General features: G+C 43.7%; 1 non-coding gene across 1 annotated transcript; it reads right to left on the bottom strand.

Moving 5' to 3' along the window:
• Positions 1–4,067: 4,067 nt before the first annotated feature.
• On the bottom strand, positions 4,068–4,139 carry TRNAM-CAU (transfer RNA methionine (anticodon CAU)). The gene has a single exon. It is a non-coding gene; the product is annotated as a tRNA-Met (tRNA).
• Positions 4,140–7,926: the final 3,787 nt, after the last annotated feature.

Genomic DNA, 7,926 nt, shown 5'->3' on the forward strand with positions numbered 1-7,926 from the left:
TCGGTTAACTGCCTTAATAACTTCAACTTAGTTTTTCCACACGAACTTGATAAGACAACTGAAGAATGTAAAGTGTGAGTAATTGACACCTCTAACTTAGACTATGATGAACTACATGACTTGGTGACTCTTGACCACTCGAGCGCAACCAACATTAATATTAATGAATCTTTGGATGACCATAAGAGACATAAACTACTTCAACGTGTGAGTAACTTTTCAGACGTCTTTACTGATATTCCAGGTGTTACCTCCACGGTAGTCCATAAGATTGACTTAGTGACGGACAATCCTATCAAACAGAAATTATACCCAGTTCCAGTTCACCTTAGGGATGCATTTGACCAAGAGGTAGACAAATTATTAAAACTAAAGATCATTGAACCTTCAGTATCTTCATATTGTTCACCAGTAGTCATGGTTAAGAAGGAGAATAATTCATATAGACTTGCTGTTGACTTCAGAGGCCTTAATGCTATAACTCGGTGGGATGCTGAGCCTATGCCCTTAATAGATAGCGATCTACACAAATTTTATGAAGCTTCCTTCTTTTCAGAGATTGATATTGCGCAGGCATATCGTCAAGTAATGTTAGATCCTTCTTCTAAGAAGTACACCGCTTTTCCTACACACCAAGGACTGATGCAATATAGAACAATGCCCTTCGGTTTGGTAACTGCCTGTGCTACCTACGTGAGACTGATGAGAAAGGTCTTGGGTAATATGCCAAATGTTTCAGTTTATTTTGATAACATTTATGTAATGACATCCACATGGGGCGAACATATTCAAACATTAACATCAGTTTTGCATAGGTTACGCTCACATGGCCTCACTGCCAAGCCGAAGAAATGCTTCCTTGGGTATAACAAGATTAGATATCTTGGACTGATACTTTCTAATAACTCTCTGCAGCCTCTCCCCAGTAAGATCAAAGCTTTACTAGAATTTAAATTCCCCAAAACAAAGAAGCTCGTGTGTAGCTTTCTTGGTTCTGTAAATTTTTATGCACGGTTTATCCCGAACCTTACTGATCTTACAGTCATCTTATCAGACTTCCTTAAAAAGTCTGTGAAGGAACCTCTTGAACTTTCCGACGTAGCTCGGGAAAAGTTTAATGAGATTAAAAGTATCTTTTCGAAAGATCCTATACTTAAGATTCCAGATATTAATAAAACATTTCGTTTAAGAACTGATGCCTCCAATACTGGCTTAGGTGCGGTGTTACTACAATACCATGATGGTACTCCCTTCCCTGTATGCTTCCTGTGCCGGAAACTCCTTCCCGCAGAAACGAGATACTCCTCCATAGAAAAGGAATGTTTGGCCCTTGTGTGGGGTATCTCCAAACTTAAATTTTATTTGCTGGGAAAAGAATTCATTTTAGAAACGGACCACAAACCTTTGATATACCTAGAAACTTTTAAGGGAACCAACAGTCGCCTCTTGAGGTGGCATTGGCACATCAGGCTTTTAAGTTCCATATTGTGTATATCAGTGGTTCATCCAATTATTTCTCTGACTGGTTAAGTCGTGACAGTCAGTAGAAGATTTCTTGCCCTACGCGACTTCAATATCTGGAGTATCTGGAGTATATCTGGAGAGAGTTCCGGGGGTCAACGCCCCCGCGGCCCGGTCTGTGACCAGGCCTCCTTAGGTCAGTGTCCCAGGATGCGACCCACACCAGTCGACTAACACTCAGGTACCCATTTTACTGATGGGGAACATAGACAACAGGTGGAAAGAAACACGTCCAATGTTTCTACTCTGGCTGGGAATCGAACCCAGGCTCTCACCGTGTGAAGCGAGAGCGTTAACCACCAGGCCACCAGAACTTTTTCCTCGCCTATTCTTCTTATACTCCTTGACTATAAGTCTTGGTATGGGGGAGTGTGAGGAAAAAGTTCAATAGATAGGAGTAGCGAGGGAGTATATAGTAACAACAGTTTCATTGCCGGCTACTTGTTAAGGTAGGGTAAGTCAAGCTCCCGCTATTCCCGCCTTTTTTCCCCCTCCACGAAATTGATAGTTTCATTGCCGGCTACTTGTTAAGGTAGGGTAAGTCAAGCTCCCACTATTCCCGCCTTTTCTCCTTCACCCCTAAAGTGATAGTTTGACTGCCGGCTGCTTGTTAACATAGGGTCAGTCTAGCTCCCACTATCCCTCCCCCTCCCTCTTCTCCCCCCCAAAAAGGTGACGTGTGGGGCTCTGGTCAAACAGTAAATCACTCGACTCACAGCTCCCAACACTACTGTAAGTACATGCCTGCCTTGTATTCTAGTGGATTTATTGGTTGACAGCATCACTTTTGACCAATAATAAACTTAGTCCTTTCAGTCTTGCTCTAGGTTGACTGTTGTAATAATCACCACATCTTTTGGGTATTGTACTTACCATGGAGAGTGATTTCTTAAGCAGTGGGTAACCTGTCTATCTTTCCAGCTTGGATGACAGAGAGGGTCACCTGCCCTTTCCCGATCTTCATGACTTTGCACTTGGCGCGGTTGAAGTCCAGGAGCCAGCTGCTAGACCAGACCTGTAGCCTGTCCAGATCCCTTTGTAGTCCTGCTGTGTCATCCTCTGATTGAATTCTCCTCATTAACTTCACATCGTCTGCAAACAGACACTTCTGAGTCTGTTCCTTCTGTCATGTCTTTTACACATACCAGAAACAGCACCGGTCCTAGAGCTGACCCATGTGGAACCCCGCTCATCACAGGCACCCACTCCGACACCTCGTCACGTACCATGACTCGGTGTTGCCTTCCTGTCAGGCATTCTCTGATTCATTGCAGTGCCTTCCATGTTATACCTGCCTGGTCTTCCAGCTTTCGTATTAATCTCTTCTTGTGTGGAACTGTGTCAAAAGCCTTTTTACAGTCCAAGAAAATGCAGTCTACCCACCCCTCTCTCTCTTGTCCTACTGCTGTCACCTTGTCATAGAACTCAACTTGGTTTGTGACACAGGATTTCCTGTCCCTAAATCCATTCTGGTTGTCGCAGATAAGCTTATTCCTTCCTAGGTGTTTCACCACTCTTCTCCTGATAATCTCCATGACTTTGCATACAATGCAAGTCAGTGATTGTGGTCTGTAGTTAAATACTACATGTCTGTCTCCTTTTTTAAAAACTGGGACTACATTTGCTGTCTTCCATACCTAAGGTAGTTGCAGTGTTTCAATAGATGTATTGAAGACTGTTGTTAATGGTACACAGAGCACCGCTGCTCCCTCTCTCAGGGCCCACAGAGAGATGTGTACTCATCTAATTGTGGTTGCAGGGGCCGAGTCACAGCTCATGGCCCCTCCTCTTCACTTGTCGCTATTACGTCACTCCCTCCCTACTCCGTGAGCCTTATCATACCTCTTCTTAAAGCTATGTATGGATACTTCCTTTACGTCACTTTCCAGGCTATTCCACTTCCTGAAAACTGTACGGCTGAAGAAATACTTTCTTTCATCCCTCTGACTCATCTGAGTCTTCATCTTTCAATTGTGACCCCTTGTTGCTATGTCCCGTCTCTGGAACATCCTGACTTTGTCCACCTTGTCAATTCCTAGCAGTATTTTGTAAGTCGTTATCATGTCCACCTGTCCCTTCTGTCCTCCAGTGTCGTCAGGTCGATTTCCCTTAACCTTTCTTCGTCAGATATTTCCCATAGCTGCGGGACTAGTCTTGTTGTCATTGACATATACCAGAAATAGCACCTGTCCTAGGACGGACCCCTGTGGAACCCCACTCTGACACCTCGTCATGTACCTTGACTCGTTGTTGCCTCCTCAAGTATTCTCTGATCCAGTGCATTGCATTACCCGTTATGCACGTGTGTGTGTGTGTGTGTGTGTGTGTGTGTGTGTGTGTGTGTGTGTGTGTGTGTGTGTGTGTGTGTGTGTGTGTGCGTGTGTGTGTGTGTGTGTGTGAATGTATGTATGTATGTATGTATGTATGTATGTATGTATGTATGTATCTGGGTCCACAGACGGATCATAGACAAGCAATAAATTTAGCAGCTTCTCCAAAGAGTAAAATACTATTAATTAAATACTACTGATTAAACTAAAACAGTGTAGCAGAGCGTGGTTTCGATCCACGGACCTCTGGGTTATGGGCCCAGCACGCTTCCACTGCGCCACTCTGCTCGATAGTATATTAAGTAAGTTACATTCATAAGTTTATTAAAAAATTAGAGGTAATAAAAATAGTTTTAATCTTCTGTAAATTCGCCAGGTGGGTCCCTGCAGGTCTTCTCCAGGTGGGTCCCTGCAGGTCTTCTCCAGGTGGGTCCCTACTGGTTTTCTCCAGATGGGTCTCTACTGGTTTTCTCTAGGTGGTTCTCTGGCGGTCTTCTCCAGGTGGGTCCCTGCCTGTCTTCTCCAGGTGAGTCTCTGCCGGTCTTCTCCAGGTGGGTCCCTGCTGGTCATCTCCAGGTGGGTCCCTGCCGTTCTTCTTCATGTGGGTCCCTGTCGGTCATCTCCAGGTGGGTCCCTGTCGGTCTTCTGCAGGTGGGTCCCTGTCAATCACCTTTACCGACGTGAACATGGCTGCCACTGCTCTGAACGAAGGTCTTGCTGTTTACTACTACTACATCAGTCCCACCTACATAGAAGCAGAGAGATACCACTACATCCAACATTGCTGGAACTGTTATTCTTATCTTCACACCACCAAAACATGTCCAGTAAAAGACAATAAGTTCTGCACTACATATGGTAGTGAGGGACACACCTTCAGTTCCTGTACCGCTGCTGCACCAACACAACCAGCGTGTTTAAACTGCAAAAGTAATGATCACCATACACTGGCAGCAAAATGTCCTACTAGAAAGGATATAATGAAGAAAACACAAGATGTAGCAAAGAAAAAATCTACCAACAACACACCAACGTATGCCGCAATTGCAAAATTACAAGCAGTCACTACAAAATTACTTCAAGCATCTACTCAGCCCGCCTCCACCACCACCATCACTCATCCAACATGTGACGTAACGAAGATCCACTATTGTCTGCTATACGCTCACATGCAGAACATGGCTGTACCTGGATCCTTTAGCTCTACCATCAACGAGTTATTTGCATTAAATAATATGCCATCATTTATATTTCCAGCATCCCCACCTTCTGAAGAAATTCTCAAATTCACGAAGGACTTAATAACCACCTCTGCTGCAGAAGGTCCATCAACACCACCATCTAGTGACGTCACTCTAACAACGTCCAATGAGAAGCCTCCACCGCCACCACTCCTCACTGAATCCAACCAATCAGAGGCCTTGCCACCAGAAACATCTTCTAATTCGTCTACTGGAATTGACAACGAATCAACACCACCTTCCTCAACTCCACCACCGCCTTCTCCACCTCGCTCACGTCGATTACCTGGAACACCATGGGTTAAGCACAAAGGACTCACATTCTACACCACGACGCAACACCCCACACGAATTACTCGCCTAGAACTCATCCAACATCTCCAAGACAACACTGCAACGTACCAAAGCGACGAAAGACCATACCCTACCTTCAACCAGATACTCCACCAACTCCAAACCAACGAACTCTACTACAGCTCTCCCATACGTGTGCTACAAATCTCTCGAACAAAATTCAATGCACTGAAAAACGGTTCAAGACAATAACCAACTCATCCTGCTTGCTGCCTTCTGACACTCCCAGCTCCTACCGCTGCCTTCGCCATCCTCTCCTAGTGAGCCAAGTAAGGACATCATTCAAGCCTCTCCATCTACGTCGCCAGTACTTCGGTACCACATGTCCCAAAGAGGTTGGGCCACTTGCTTTAATTCCTCCTCTTCCCCTCCTTCCCATCCTTTTCCAGTTATTTCCATCCTTCCTTATCCTTCTTCCTTCCCATCTCACGACAGCTCTCGTCGTCTTATTCGATTTGATTTGGTCTTCTCCAGGTGGGTCCCTGTCAGTCTTCTCCATGCAGAAACCCAGCAAAAAAATTAATACCTTAATTTTCTGTTCAGTAAATATAATTATTAATAGAAAACTTATACCAAAATATAAAAACAGTGACAGTATCGGAGACAAAACTCTGAAGCATCACTTGGCCTGGCCAAAAAAACCTGGATAGTAGAATCTGTATGTGAAACATTTGTGGTAGAAATGGTTCAGTGTCAAGCTCCTTTTAAGTTCCTTTGTGAGTAGTCTGACAGCCATGAGATATCTGCCACTAAGGACAGTGAGCATATACGTTGTCGTATTTAGCAGGAATCATATCCGATATGTGTGCAGAAACTAGGTGTGAAGGCTTACTCAGCCCTGTAACAACTTCAGTAAGTATTACTAAGGCTTGCTCCTCCTCAGGAAAATTAATGAATAGAAAAAGAAATAATAACAGACAAACATAAACACTTTATTATATAGAAATTTAAAATATAAAACACTTAAATATGAAATATTAATCCTACATTAAAGAAAATGAAAAATAAAAAATATGAATGATAACTTAATTCAACGCTAATATATATAGGGGTGTCTGGTGTTGGTGACACTGTGTTGTTGAAATCATAGCTGTTGCTGATGATGGGGGATGGGGGTCGCAGGTGTTGGTTACGACCCACTGGCTAGTTCTTCACAGTAGATAGAGCCTTGAGTATTCTATCCCGATGAAAGGAAAGCAGGTTCTTTACCACTGCAATGATGTGGGGTTACATCCTGCAATTTCCTACAGGTGCACAGGTAATTAAATCCAAAATGGAGAAGTTTCTGGACGTTAGTCCTTCTCCATCATTTCTTCTCGTTGATTGACAGGTGACCCTCTCTGTCATCCAAGCTGGAAAGATAGACAGGTTACCCACTGCTTAAGAAATCACTCTCCATGGTAAGTACAATATCCAAAAGATGTGGTGATTATTACAACAGTCAACCTAGAGCAAGACTGAAAGGACTAAGTTTATTATTGGTCAAAAGTGACGCTTTCAACCAATAAATCCACTAGAATACAAGGCAGGCATGTACTTACAGTAGTGTTGGGAGCTGTGAGTCGAGTGATTTACTGTTTGACCAGAGCCCCACATGTCACCTTTTGGGGGGGGGAGAAGAGGGAGGGGGAGGGATAGTGGGAGCTAGACTGACCCTACGTTAACAAGCAGCCAGCAGTCAAACTATCACTTTAGGGGTGAGGGAGAAAAGGTCGGAATAGCAGGAGCTTGACTTACCCTACCTTAACAAGTAGCCGGCAATGAAACTATCACTTTCGTGGAGGGGGAAAAAAGGCGGGAATAGCGGGAGCTTGACTTGCCCTACCTTAACAAGTAGCCGGCAATAACACTGTTGTTACTATATACTCCCTCGCTACTCCTATCTATTGAACTTTTTCCTCACACTCCCCCATACCAAGACTTATAGTCAAGGAGTATAAGAAGAATAGGCGAGGAAAAAGTTCTAACATATTGAAGTCGCGTAAGGCAAGAAATCTTCTACTGACTGTCACGACTGTCAGTAAAATCTTCTACTGACTGTCAGAGAAATAATTGGATGAACCACTGATATACACAATATGGAACTTAAAAGCCTGGAGTGCCAATGCCACCTCAAGAGCCGACTGTTGGTTCCCTTAAAAGTTTCTAGGTATATCAAAGGTTTGTGGTCCGTTTCTAAAATGAATTCTTTTCCCAGCAAATAAAATTTAAGTTTGGAGATACCCCACACAAGGGCCAAACATTCCTTTTCTATGGAGGAGTATCTCGTTTCTGCGGGAAGGAGTTTCCGGCACAGGAAGCATACAGGGAAGGGAGTACCATCATGGTATTGTAGTAACACCGCACCTAAGCCAGTATTGGAGGCATCAGCTCTTAAACGAAATGTTTTATTAATATCTGGAATCTTAAGTACAGGATCTTTCGAAAAGATACTTTTAATCTCATTAAACTTTTCCCGAGCTACGTCGGAAAGTTCAAGA

Source organism: Cherax quadricarinatus, chromosome 78 (assembly GCF_038502225.1).
Source record: "Cherax quadricarinatus isolate ZL_2023a chromosome 78, ASM3850222v1, whole genome shotgun sequence".
In the NCBI taxonomy this organism is placed as follows: domain Eukaryota; kingdom Metazoa; phylum Arthropoda; class Malacostraca; order Decapoda; family Parastacidae; genus Cherax; species Cherax quadricarinatus.